Source organism: Aulonocara stuartgranti, assembly GCF_965226115.1.
Source record: "Aulonocara stuartgranti genome assembly, chromosome: 22".
Lineage (NCBI taxonomy): Eukaryota > Metazoa > Chordata > Actinopteri > Cichliformes > Cichlidae > Aulonocara > Aulonocara stuartgranti.
Window position 1 is genome coordinate 37,881,853 of NC_138957.1, and position 14,370 is coordinate 37,896,222.

Genomic DNA, 14,370 nt, shown 5'->3' on the forward strand with positions numbered 1-14,370 from the left:
CTGTTTCCTCCGACTCTGTTTCCTCTGACTGTTTCCTCCGACTCTGTTTCCTCTGACACTGATTCTTCTGACTCTGTTTCCTCTGACTGTTTCCTCCGACTCTGTTTCCTCTGACACTGATTCTTCTGACTCTGTTTCCTCTGACTGTTTCCTCCGACTCTGTTTCCTCCGACTCTGTTTCCTCCGACTCTGTTTCTTCTGACTCTGTTTCCTCTGACTGTTTCCTCTGACTCTGTTTCCTCCGACTCTGTTTCCTCCGACTCTGTTTCCTCTGACTCTGTTTCCTCCGACTCTGTTTCCTCCGACTCTGTTTCTTCTGACACTGTTTCCTCTGACTATTTCCTCTGACTCTGTTTCCTCTGACACTGTTTCCTCTGACTGTTTCCTCCGACTCTGTTTTCTCTGACTCTGTTTCCTCTGACTCTGTTTCCTCTGACTGTTTCCTCCGACTCTGTTTCCTCCGACTCTGTTTCCTCCGACTCTGTTTCCTCCGACTCTGTTTCTTCTGACACTGTTTCCTCTGACTATTTCCTCTGACTCTGTTTCCTCTGACACTGTTTCCTCTGACTGTTTCCTCCGACTCTGTTTTCTCTGACTCTGTTTCCTCTGACTCTGTTTCCTCTGACTGTTTCCTCCGACTCTGTTTCCTCTGACACTGATTCTTCTGACTCTGTTTCCTCTGACTGTTTCCTCCGACTCTGTTTCCTCCGACTCTGTTTCCTCCGACTCTGTTTCTTCTGACTCTGTTTCCTCCGACTCTGTTTCCTCCGACTCTGTTTCCTCCGACTCTGTTTCCTCTGACACTGTTTCCTCTGACTATTTCCTCTGACTCTGTTTCCTCTGACACTGTTTCCTCTGACTGTTTCCTCCGACTCTGTTTTCTCTGACTCTGTTTCCTCCGACTCTGTTTCCTTTGACTCTGTTTCCTCTGATTATTTCTAAACTGCTGCCTCCCCGTTGAAGAGCAGCGTCCTCGGGGCCGTACAGCAGTGCAGGGGGCTGTAACTGTGTCAGTGTGGATGTGCTGTGCAACCGTCACATGCAGGATTTCCTGCTGAAGTCTGTGCTGCTGAACGTGTGAAACGTGTGAACTGAGTTGTTGGATCTCACCTGTCCTCCTGTCCTGCAGGTGGCGGTACAGGCAGCCAGCAGACCATTCTCCATGAGGAGCGGTGGAAGATGCCGGCTCTGCCAGCACTGCTGCTGTCGATTTACACCGTCGCCTCGCTGCTGACCATGGCGCCGCTCTCCTTCAGCCAGGCCAACACCCTCTCTGCCGTCCGCATGGGTGAGTGACGTCACGCGTGTTTGAATCCCACTTGCTCCGTCTCGGTGTGCACTGACCCCGACACTCCCACAGACAGATCCGTAAAAGTCTGCACTCACACATCCACCCGGCCTGAGTCTGAGTGTGCTGTACGTACAGCTGTATACAGGCCAGCATGTCACTGATTTATCACCTTATTTCATCCATAATGTATCTCAGCATCTTCACACACATGAGTATGAATGTGCTGTGTGTGTCTGTGCCATGTTGCTACTGTCACTGCTGTCTGTCCTGTTAAGCACAGAGAAAAGAAGTTCCTTGCATGTGCACTTCCATACGTGCTCAGCACAGCTGATTCTGATCCATGTGGAGCTCAAAGCTGCTCTAACAGGACCGTCAGGCTCTGCTTTCACCTGCTGACAGGTGAAAGCAGAGGTTCCTCTCTGCTGTCCACCAAACAGGAGCTTTCGTCCAAACACTAAAAGTTTTTGCACCGTCGAGTCGAGCGGGACGTCAAGTGAGAGGACGTGCATGGGATTGGCTCTTAGTTAAAGTGAGCTCGCTGCACCTTCACTGTTCAGCCTGGTTCATTTACAGAACTCCACCCACTCCACACCATCAACGCTGGGTTTCATGACGGTCGGTCACATTTGGATTTCAGTTATGAAAACAAGATCGTGAACTTTCGCTGCACTCACTTCTTATCGGTGTTTATTGCTGGATGTGATGTGCACCTTTCTTTTGCAGGCTCACGCTCACTGATCTCGAGCCACAAACAGAGCGAGATGTAAACGCTGCGACAGGTTTAACCTCGCATTTCAGTGACTTGGTAATTTTTGCGTGTTTAAGAAGCTGTAAATGGGAAACACTGCAGCTGCAGTCTGCTCAGAGAGAAATACTGGCAGACTGCAGGGAGCCAGTGTGTGACACATGAGTGACAGAAATGAAGCAGCGGTATTTTCTGTGGGAACGAAACTCGAGCACGTGCATTGTGTTCGTTCTTTCCACAGAACGCGGTGAAGGATGAGCAGCATCTCCTCCGTGTGAGCGCTCCTCTGCTCTCGTTTCTCCTCTCGCCTCCCACCGCCGTCTGTTTGCCATCTTGATTCCTCTCGCACGATCCCTTTGCTGTGTTTGTCTTGTTACGAGCCCCTCGAGGCCTCCCTTTGTTCCCGCTCGCTCTGCGTATCTCCTCGTGTCCGTCCTGGGTTTCTTCATTTGTAAGGGAGAACTAAACCGAGAGGAAACTGGATCGGGGAGCGTCTCCGTGATCCACGGCGAGGCCCGGGCACCGCTCTGCTGTCAGCACCCCTCGCTGCTCGTCCCGCGGAGGAAGATTAACTCGAGTAACAGCAGAGACTTAAAGCTGCAAGTGCGAGTTCAGCCGATAAGGATTTTCTCCCTGCTCATCTCTCACCCTCGAGTTCAAATCCCTGCTCCTTTTTTATCTCGCGGGGCTTCAACAAAACCAGCAGATGCCTAAACCGAGGTTACCATGGCAACCAAAGGTTCACCTTTCACTGTGTCACTGTTAATACCAGCTGACTGATGCGCACACACACTTATATCTGACACACACAAAAGGAAGCTCTCGTTTCCTTCTGGCCTGGAGTTCAGTAAAAGCAGCAAAAGCCTTGACCTTTGACCTGCAGATGCAGGTGTGGAGCCTCATTGGTCGCTCTCTGGCTCCCAGACCACAGCTGAGCCTCGGCAGCCTGTCCTACATGACTACCTCACAGCGTGGATCGATACCGTGTCTTCAGGCTCGCCGTGTGCACACGAGTTTCAGAAAAGAGGTAAAGTTGCTGTTTTTCTCAGCACAGTTTTGTACTGATCAGCTGCCTTTGAGCAAAGCATTTCTCTGACCACTGCTTTTTAACTGGTAGCAAGAAAAGCCTGCGTACTGACAGAGCGTCACACGGTTTGTTTCTGACCATCTCAGGTGAGTGAATGTTTCCTTTCTGCTGCACTTCTCTCTTCAGCTGCTGGAAAATCTCATTCAGTTCCACTCCAACACTCCACTCTGTAACCAGATTTTCAGGGCTCCTGATTCTGTGGTCGGGAAATGAAAAGGACCGCAGGAAAGTGTTTTGGTAATCCAAAGACTGAGCTCATGATGGCAAACCGTCAGCAGTCAAACGCATGCTCGGTTTGTCCTGCGACAGATGCTGGAGGCTGAAACATCAGCTGCGATGCTGAGAATCAGGCTGGGAACAGATCTGCGTCCTCTTACTCTGCACAGACGCACGCCGCTGTCAGGGACACGAGGAAAGGTTCACCATGGGAGAGACATAAAAACACGCCGTGTGTTTCCAAAAAATGAATGAGCTCACCTGAGGAGGAGGATGGGAGTGAAGAAGAGTCTGTACACGTCACGGGACTCCGGATTTGTTTGGGATATTTCCTCGAACACATAAAAACAAAGTCTCCAAAGTTTCTATGTAGAGAGGGGGAAACCACTGTTTTACCATACTTTCATTTTAAAGAAAACTCCAGAAATAAAGGTTTTAAATGTGTTTGCTGTCCTGCAGCCACAGAGTACAGTCACAATACTGTGCTTCAGTGATTGATGTGATTATTTTCATGGTTTTGTGTTTTTATTGTCTGTGAGCAGCTGTTTCCTGACCTGAACACCACCCTGAGCACGAGGACGCTCTTCTAACACACGAAGGACATTTGCATCTGAGGGAAACGAGTTCATCTTTGATCTGTGCAAACAAACCTCAGTGAAAGTAATTACGAGCGCCGCGTTCCACAAACAGCAATCGCACCGCATGACTCTGCTCCGATTATCAATCAGATACGAGCCGATTCGTCGTCACGCAGAGAGACGACCCAGATGAGACGGAGACTGCGTCGGTAATTAGAGGAACTCTGACTTCGTGCTGCAGGTCTCCGACCGAGTCGCCACGGCAGCTCACGGGTCAATAAAGAGCTCCCGTCAATTATCGATCAGAGGAGAGGCGTCAACGTTATCACTGCAGTCAGAGAGCTGTTGGTTCAGATAGCAGCGCTTCACTGTAGATAAAGATGAAGCATCGACGGGCATCTGAAACACAGCCAGTTATTATGGCAAATAAAAGCGTGTTTAGTACCGTGGAAACGATCTCGCTGTTTGCTGGAGCGCTACAGCTCCACACGGTTGCTTTACATTAGCACCGTCTCATCGAGGATGTCCACCATCGTCCTCGGCTGTGTGACGGCTCCTTTTGTCTCACCTTAAGCATTTCAGCTTCTACAACTTGTTGTTTTAGTCAGCTGTTAGCATGCTCAAACTTCAGGTAATGTTAGCTGCTTTGGTTAGCGCGCCGTATCACGCAGACACAGAGTACCTGCTCATTGGTGCTCAGCAACATCCAATCATCTCGACTTTCACTCAACAAAACCAGAGTGCACGCTCTGTTAGTACAGTGACCTCACAGCGGTCACATGATATCGTTACAAACTCTCCAACAGCCCAAACACGGCCCAGACGTCCAGCTCAGCTAGCAGATAGCTAGCAGCTCCAGCCGCCTCCCAGTCAAAGAGGCCACGCCCCTAATAATGCAAAACTATAAGCGCTGATGAAATGTACATTGGTGCTGTCCTCTAGTTAGGGTTGCCAACCGTCCCTTAAAATACGGAATCGTCCCGTATTTCGAAACAAAAGTACACGTCCCGTATTGAGCTAATAAGCGACGCACTTTGTCCCGTAATACAGTGAGAATCAAAAGTAGTCTATAAATGTTTATGGAATTAACGCTTTGTTTGAAAACATAATTCCCAGCCCCTCTCCTGCTTTGTGACCAATGAGCTGACAGCACACTTATGACAATTCGAGTATGACAATTCAGATTACCGCTCATCTCATTGGTTGAGGAAAGGTCGCTTAGGGAGAAAATACCGGAAGACAACAGATGACCACAACAACAAGCATGGCCAACAGGGGAACAAACGCCGACTCTGCGGTGCAAGTCTCGGACGACAGTACACCTAAAGCTTTTTTCAGTCACGTTATTCAGCTCCTGCTCAAACTGCACGATTGACTCGCAGGGGTTAGAAGTTCGTATGTCACGATGCAGGTCTCACACTATACGGCCCGATGCTCTGATGCGACCTGAGTGCTCACACTGTGCCTCCATAACATGAAGGTTATAACAGAAAATCTGTCGCTCGCTCTCTCTGTCTTTCACTCACACAGACACACCACCAACATCAACTTTGCTAAATTGCTAATGAAAAACATGATCAGGCAGCTGTGATTGAGCAGCAGTGTAGATCCAACTATTTTCATGGTTGTTGTGGTCGTGATAATTTTGTGATGCCACATCGAAAAGGCTCGGATGAGCTTTCCAAAGTTCTACAAGTTGTGCCTCCATCGCTTGTGTCCAGATCACACGCTGCACAGCCGTGCTGCAACGTCTTTTTCACCGATGTTTACGTGTTTGCGCGCGAGCAGTGTGAGCGGCTGTGGTGAGACCCTCACGAGCGATTGATGATCGGGAGCTGGTCGTGAGGTGTTAATCACTTCTCGTTACCCCACGTATACTACACGACGCACGATGAAGGCCAAAATCGGTCCGATCACTCAAAAATCGGCTCAAAATGGGCCTAAAAGTGGAGATTATTGTGGACTTCAGAAAGCACACAGCTCCACTCCCCCCCATCATCCTGACTGACACCCCCATCACCTCTGTGGACTCATTCCGCTTCCTGGGTACCACCATCACCCAGGACCTGAAGTGGGAGCCCACCATCACCTCCGTCATCAAGAAAGCCCAGCAGAGGATGTACTTCCTGAGGCAGCTGAAGAAATTCAACCTGCCAACACGGACGATGATGCAATTCTACACTGCAATCATCGAGTCCATCCTCACCTCCTCCATCACCGTGTGGTACGCTGGAGCCACTATCAGGGACAAACAGAGACTGCAGCGTGTTGTGCGCTCTGCTGAGAAGGTGATTGACTGCAGACTCCCATCTCTGCAGGACCTGTACACCTCCAGGACATTGCGGCGTGCAGCTCGGATCTCAGCTGACCCTTCTCACCCTGGACACAGTCTGTTTGACCTGCTCCCCTCAGGCAGGAGGCTCCGGTCCATTCGCACCAGAACCTCTCGCCACAAGAACAGTTTCTTCCCCTCTGCTGTCGGACACATGAACAATAACCACATGACTGTCCCCGCCACTCACACATGACCCTACGCTGTGTTCACTGCATCATTCCATGTTTGCACTGATCACCACCTGCACTCATGTATATATCCTTCTACGTAGCACTCATAATTCTTATTCTCATGTATATATCTCATGTATATCTCATGCACATATCTTTCTTTCTACATAGCACTTTAATTCTTATTGTTTGCACTGAAGCACCGCAGCAAATTCCTAATGTTGTAAACCTCAACATCTGGCAATAAACCCATTCTGATTCTGATTCTGATTCTAAAACCGCACAGCATAAGCCCAGCATTAGAGCAGCAATGTTTGTTCCCCTCAGAGAAAGGGAAGAATGGGAAAAGGAAAACACCTGGCTGGAAAACGTTAATATGGGCATGTGCAGTGAATATCAGCGCTATGTGGCCAGAAGTGTGATAATATAATTTATTTTGTGTAATAAACAACTGCAAGGATAGATGATTACAACAAATAGATGACTAATACATAAACGTAATACATAGATGAATAATGATGATGAGTTATGATGCGTAATCATGGGAACAAGCGGGTTTTCAAACAGGAGCAGCTGATTAGCATTAGAAAAGCTGAAATAATACCTCAGCTGAAGCCAATTGTACTAAATGCACTAAATGTGCACTGTTACAAGAATATTTTTCTTTCTATTGTTTTCTATTAATTTAAGTTAAGCAGGACAGAGTGCTTTTAAAGAAAGATTTACTTATATTCTCAAAAGTTAAGCATGACAGGCTTCTGTTTAAGAAAGAGACCTGTTTTACTGTGTTAATGTTGTCATTTTGAGCTAAAAATAAATGGCTAAATGATCATTTGTTTCACATGTGTTCATATCACAAAGAATAGAATATGCATCTACTTAAATCAACTTCAAGTCAAATGGTTAAAAAAATAATTTCACACACAAAAAAAGAGCTAGAAAATTCACCACACTGGGAAGGGTGAAGACAACTGGGTCGCCTGGCCCTGGCCACGAGGTGTCCCTTATTTATTTTTCAGGGAGTTGGCAACCCTACCTCTAGTGGACATTGGTGGGACTGCAGCTTGTGGTGGGTTTCAGCATCCGCAGCTGTTCCTGGTGCGGAAGGACGACTTACAGCGTTTCATATTTAAACGAGCACGGAGATAAATCTAAGTGACATCATCATGCAGATACTTCCTCCTCTCGCAGGATTGAGATCCGAGCGGGAAGCATAAATATTGCAGTGAAGGATTTTAACAATTCAGCAGCATCAGTGTCCTTCAGCTGCTGCTAAAGATTGCCATGAATTATTTCAGCCTGTGCTATCAGTCTTTCTGAAGCAATCATTAGCTTATGCTCATCATTAAATATCTGGAAACTACAGCGGCGCCGGTGTAAAAGGTAGTTTGTCACTGCAGATTTATTTTTGAAAAATGAACTCAAAGTACATTTTTCACACTTTGGGCAGCTCTTATTTCTTCACTTAAGGTGTCACTTTTTATTTAAAAGGCAAATGTCTCACTTTGAAGGGGAATCCAAGCTGAATATAAATGTTGTACCTTCAGCCAAAGACATGTCCGTCAGGTCTGTCTGACGTCCACACCTGGACAACATCCTGCTGACCTGGACAGCAGCGCGTGGACGTTCTTCCACAGAGAGCACAAACAGCTGAACTGTGCAGGAAAATGTGTGCTTTAAAAAACAGCTGCATCGATGCCTGGTTTGTAAGTTTGCTCACGTCCAAAGAAACAAACAGCTGTGAATTTCCTTTTAATGAAGAGACTGAATATTCACCAAGAATCCACAGACATTACACGAGAGTTATGAACTGATTTGCATGTGTGAATTACATTTCATTACAGAAACAGGAAGTCTCTGAAACCACGGGAGTCTCTCTCCTCTTTAGTCTTTATCAGAGCAGCTGTTTCCAGATATTCCCAGGCCTCCGTGCCTTTGTTTGATTTTCCTGTTTGGCCTTTGTGTTTCACTTTCTTGTCTTGCACTCGACGCAGTCTGTAAAATCCACAAACAGGACTGAAACGTAAAACCTTCACAGTTTATGTCACAGAAGCCTTCAGACCAGAAGGTGGTGTAGACTCTTCGGACCTGCGGGGTGAAGGGTCAGGCTTTCCTGCAGCTTGCATGAAGCTACTGTGAATCACAGCACTGGGAACGTGAGCATTTTGGATGCCGTAGAGTACTTTTCCCATGTCTGAGGCACATTTACACTCCCCTCCACATGAACACGAGTCTGTCAAACAAATTGATCTAAATCTGTCCAGGACCTGTCGGACTGTAATCACTGATAATCACCCTGCAGCCAAATCACCAGGTTTTTGAAAATCGATGGAGCCTGAGAGACAGAAATAACAGACGTCAGCTCGAACTCTTTGTTTGGCTCTGACAAGATCTTTTCTCCGGGGCTATTTTTCCCGCCACATCACAGCTCACTAAAGAAACCAAATTTTAAGCCACCAGGGTGGGAAAAGAATCGATATGTCGGTAGAAACACAAACCCACTCGGTGTATATTGAATAACGTGAGCGTGTTGTTTGCCACCAGAGGATCGCAGCAGTGCTGTGATCGGTTGTGTTGATTCTTCCTTCTGCCTTGTCTCGTCTGTCGACCTACCGCGGCCCCCGGAGTCCACGCTTCCGCACTCATATCAAATAATGTCAACTACACGGAGCTCAGAGGTGGGAAGTGACAAGAAAACCTATTTGTCAATTTTTAGTGAAGGTACACCACCTCCGGGGCTGAATAAGATCGGTCTGCAGAGCTCTTTTTGCCTCAATAAAAGGACTTTTACCGTCACGTCTCAGGTTAGACGAAACGCACAGCGTGGCGGCCTCGTTTCATAAATACAGGATGACGCCTGACGGGAGCGAAGGCGTTCCCGCACCGCCGGGGTAACGAGTGCAGTTGAAACAGCATAATTTGCTATTAAATCTGAGTGCGGCTCGGAGGTGGTGAACGAGGCTGTCAGGAAGTAATTCACAGAAAACACAGACGGGGAGCACCGAGAATACGTTCATCCCAAACGAACAAACGAGCACGTTACCCTGCATACACAACGCAGCACAGTGCTGACTGGTTCCTTCCATTCATTTCACTCTGAAAACGTGCGGAAAACAATCATTTTGAGCTCAAATACTCTTTGACCTTTAACCTGGACCTGGCTGGAGTCGGCTTTGTTTTAGCCACATGCTAAACAGATAAATTCCCAGAAAGCACGTTTCAGTTCAGAGAAATGTTTTTCTGTGTCAAGCTGTGAGTGTAAAACGGTTATAAAAGGAGGCTGAGCACCGAGGCCGGGCTGTAACCCTGGACTTGGACCTCATTAGTCACATTAGCAGCTCCAGGAATGCTAATGTCAGCCTGTTGCTTCCAAACTCGGATTAGGAATTTCCCTGATTACCTCCAATGGCAACAACAGGTCAGAAGTTATTGAACTCTTGGGCTTTTAGAAACACTCTGCTGTCTCTGCAGCTGACTTCTGATGCTCGACCTCGCCGAGGCCCGCGGGGTGAGCGGTGAGCGAGAGCAGCCTGTGTAATCAGGCTCATCCTCTGAACAGCGCCGCGCTCTGCTCTGCTACTCACAATATACAGGCACTTATCACACAATCACATGGCCCCAGTTTTACTTCTCTAATGCAATAAATGTTAAGAATAAGTGCCGTGGTTATGAAGTCTTATCTCTTGGTGATGAGAAGATGTGCCATAAAGTCAGAATCACCAGACGATAAGTTCTGGCTATGAGACGGTGAGCTGTGATTATCAGACAGTAAATCATAAGAATAATCTACAGAGTCGGGATTACAAGGTGATAAATCCTAATTAGAGATAATCGGTTGTAATCATGAGATGACAGTGACTCTGTGAGCGAGCAGATGTAAGAGCTCACGCTGAGGAGAAAGTGTGTGAATGTGAGTGAACCGCTCCCTCGCCTGCTTTAATCTTAATGACAATAATGATTCTGCTCATCTGCCTCACTGTGTGGGGAACCGCCAACGAGCCGAGAGCCGGACACGGCGACCGACGCTCGGAGCGCCTCGCACCCGGAGACACCCGGAGACACCCGTGTGTGTGTGTGGGGGGGCACATACTGGGCAAACTCAGTGTCCGAGTGCTGCTGATGAAGAAGACGTGTCATCTTCATCTTCCCTCCCTCCAGTCCTCCAAGCTCAGCTCAGGCAGATCACCTGTCCAGCTAATGAGTGTGCGGTGAAGGCTGGACTTCCTGCCTGCTGCGCTGATCCGGAGTCTTCGACGCTGCGCTCACCTGCTCGCCTCATTGAAGCAGAACAGGTTATGTGCAACACGCCCCTGCAGGTGGGAGGAGGATGGCTGTTCCCATCAGAAGACGCTGCAGGTATCTTCGTCTTTAGATTTTCAGCGTCACGGTGTCGCCTCTAAGGCTCTAAGAAGATCGCACCGGTCAGCACGAACCATGTGGCTCTCTTCGTGTTCCCCGATAAATCGCCTCGAGAGCTGTTAATTATTTACGAAACACAAATCAAATCCAGGACAGGCTTCCTGCTCGTTACGGAGCCTCAGCAGCACTTTGATTTTTAATCTCTTCGTGTGGAACGGTGGATCACACTGCCATGAACCTCCTCGTCATCATCCCCCCGCACATGCTCAGACCATCTCAGCCCCTCTGAGCTGTCCCTTTGATGGACTCGGTCCTTGTTATCCTGAAACGGTGTTTAACCTGGAGAACACCGCCGTGTCGTGTGGTTTTCCCATCAGGCCTCAGCATCAGCGGTCTGCACCTCGGCGGCTCGTTCGCCCTCTGGACGTACAGTAAATGAGCGGATCACGGTGTCAACATTCCCATCTGTTTATGTGCACATCCTGCCCGCTCTCCTAACGCACGCCTGCTCAGGAGTCAGGTGGGAGGGCGCAGCAGGAATAAACGTGGCAGGTGTCACCGCACACAGCCGGCGGCTGGGCTGTAGCAGGAAATAGAAAGGAAATAGCTCCTGTCAGTGCTGCAGCTTCCCTCGACTTCCTGTTGACAGGGACACGGATCAAATCTATTTTTTTCTGCATCGTCATGCGGTTGACGATGGGATGGTGCCGGTTATACCGAGGAGAAGGCAGCTGGGATCTGAGCGACGGCACACTCGATCACCTGGTGTCTTCAGGTGAAGAGAGGGTGGTTCTGCACAGAAGAGATGGAGGTGACAGCAGTCTGCTCTCAGGCTGTGTGACGTAGTCTGAGCCGCTGGAGAGACCAAGCAAGATCTGTGGACTCTTTACAAAATGTTGGCTCATCTGTATCGGTCAGCCTGTGGAAGCCAGACACTGGTGTTTGCATCTGTATGGCGGGTAAAAAAAAGATGGCGGCACGCACAGCAGCTCGTGGCTCTCTCTCTTTTCTTGCTTCGTTGTGCTAACTGGACTCTGGTCTTCATTTAGAACTTCCCATAACAGATGACTTTAGCCACACTCACAGCATGGCTGCCATCTAACCGCTGGGATGAAACCCGTGGAACCAGCTTCCAGTTTGGATTCAGGAGACAGACACTATCTCTACTTTCAAGATCAGGCTTCAAACTTTCCTTTTTGCTAAAGCATATAGTTAGGGCTGGACCAGGTGACCCTGAATCCTCCCTTAGTTATGCTGCAATAGACGTAGGCTGCCGGGGATTCCCATGATGCACTGGGTGTTTCTTCTTCACTCACTATGTATTAACAGACCTCTCTGCATTGAATCATATCTGTTATTAACCTCTGTCTCTCTTCCACAGCATGTCTTCATCCTGTCTTCCTTCTCTCACCCCAACTGGTCGCAGCAGATGGCCCCGCCCCTCCCTGAGCCTGGTTCTGCCAGAGGTTTCTTCCTGTTAAAAGGGAGTTTTTCCTTCCCACTGTTGCCAAAGTGCTCATAGGGGGTCATATGATTGTTGGGTTTTCTCTGTATCTATTATTGTAGGGTCTACCTTACAATACTGTTGTTGTGATTTGGAGCTGTATAAATAAAACTGAATTGAATGATGCTGTGGACGGAGGAGGCAGGGAGGCTGCAGAGGGGATTGGATTACACTCACTCAGGCCTCCCTCACCTGCGCAGGACCCCCGACTCAGAACTGGAGTTATTACCTGCTGGACGTCACTGTGCTGTGACTGCTGTGTCATGATAATAACTGAGACCGCCATCTGCAAATTCCCTCATAGTTTAAACTTTAAACAGAATAAGTAAAGCTAATGTCTATGAGGGCTGATGTCAATAAAGAGCAGAAGCATTGCTGTAAACATGTTTATCGCTGCTGTACAATATTAACACAGGGGTCTGCGGGGGCCGACTCACTATTGCCTCTGCTGGACGTGAGAGGAACTGCAGTTTTGCTGCTTGGTTAGCATGACTGAAGCTGACATCAGCACTTAAAGACCACTGCAGAGTTAACCAGCTCAGACTCTGAGCCTCTGAGCTCTGACGTGGACTGAAGCGCAGCGTGCATGTCCAAGAATGAAGAGGACGTTTGTTTATCTACAGAGCAGCGACCTGATAACCTCACTGTCAGGTTAGAAAGCGTTCATGAGGAGAACAGAGTGTGACATCTAAACCCAGTGATCATTTATTTCCTCTCTTTCTTTACAGAGAACTCGGCAACAATTCTGCATGCAGACGACCAAATCTGAAAATTGCAACAGCAGATACGTTCCAAAGGAAATCTAATTGGATTATTCTTTTCTATTAGCATTTGGAGAAAACATTGCTCATTAATATCCTGTTGCCAGTGTGCTGATGCTGAATCTGTCGTGTTCCCCTTTTACCAAAATATCCTAGCCCGCTGCACCATCTCCTCTCCAATCATTTCCCACACCGTGAAAATGTTTTCCTCATAATCAGCAGTTTTATGAAAGCCTCTGAGCCCCACCATCCACCCCGGGCACCTTTTGCACTCAGACACAGTTCCTACATGTGAGGCTTCATTCTCTGAGTCCTAAGCTGTTCCTCTGAGCACAACCAGGACAGTTTATGGGCAGCGACGTCAGCAGAGCAGTGGCTTCAGAGCTAATGGTGCAGCTAGAGACAGTCAACAATGGGACCCAGTGTGTAATCCAGAGAGACTGAAATAGAAGCTGTTGAGAGATTTGACTGGTGGTACTTGTATCATTGACATACAGGCTTCCCCCTGAACAGCCGAGTATAGTCCTGACTGTCAGAATGTAAGCTCATATTTGGTGCTGTAGTTGTCCTCCCGCGTCAGAAAAGAAAAAACCTTCCAGCTCGCATCAAAAACTGGCCGAGGAGACCTCAGGCTGAATGTTAGAGGAGAGAGAGGAATGAAGATGAAGTGGCAGAGAGTGTCCTCAGAGGGGGGAGGCTGAAGGAGAAGGGAACGGAGGTGATGAGGAGGGCTTGGCTCGGGTTGGGTGTTTTAGAGAAATGTTTGGATTTTGTAAAAAGGAAACATTTGTGATGAACACTCTCTTTAAGAAGAGGGAGGAGCAGGGTGGAGGTGATGGATGAGGAAGGTGCGCGCAGGTAGGCCACATATTATGCAGAAGGTGGAATCTGAAAAATAGGAGGCTGTGAGGTGGTGTCGTGGTAGTCTGCAGGATGACGTTAGACATCACGAAGAGGAAGTAAGTGAAGGCGAGGAGGAAATGTTAGAAGATGAAGCATGTTGCTCAGAGTTCAGGGAGAAGATGAGTTGGGCTGTGGGAGGCAGGAAGAGCTAAGGCATGACTGGAAGTCCAGCTCAGACCACCAAGAAGGTGTTTGATGTATCCTCTGTCAATCAGGGGGACAGCTCAGAATCAGAGCGGCTGAGATGGTCTGAGCATGTGCGGAGGAGGAGGGGTGGATATGATGGAGCTGCTAGACAGGAGGAGACGAGAAGACCTCAGAGGAGGTTGATGGATGTAGTGAAGGAGGACATGCAGAGGGTGGGGTGACAGAGGAGGATGCTGGGATAGGAGGAGGCAGGTGATCTGCTTTGGTGAGCTGA

The 14,370-nt window shown here is 48.3% G+C and overlaps 1 pseudogene across 1 annotated transcript in view; it reads left to right on the top strand.

The window, feature by feature from the left end:
* The window catches only part of LOC309699035 (glutamate receptor ionotropic, kainate 5-like), a 98,192-nt pseudogene that overhangs the window by 15,660 nt on the left and 68,162 nt on the right, over positions 1-14,370 (top strand). The window contains exon 2 of the transcript XR_014280808.1: positions 1,130-1,288. The product of XR_014280808.1 is annotated as a glutamate receptor ionotropic, kainate 5-like (transcript). The remainder of the gene's footprint in view (positions 1-1,129; positions 1,289-14,370) is intronic.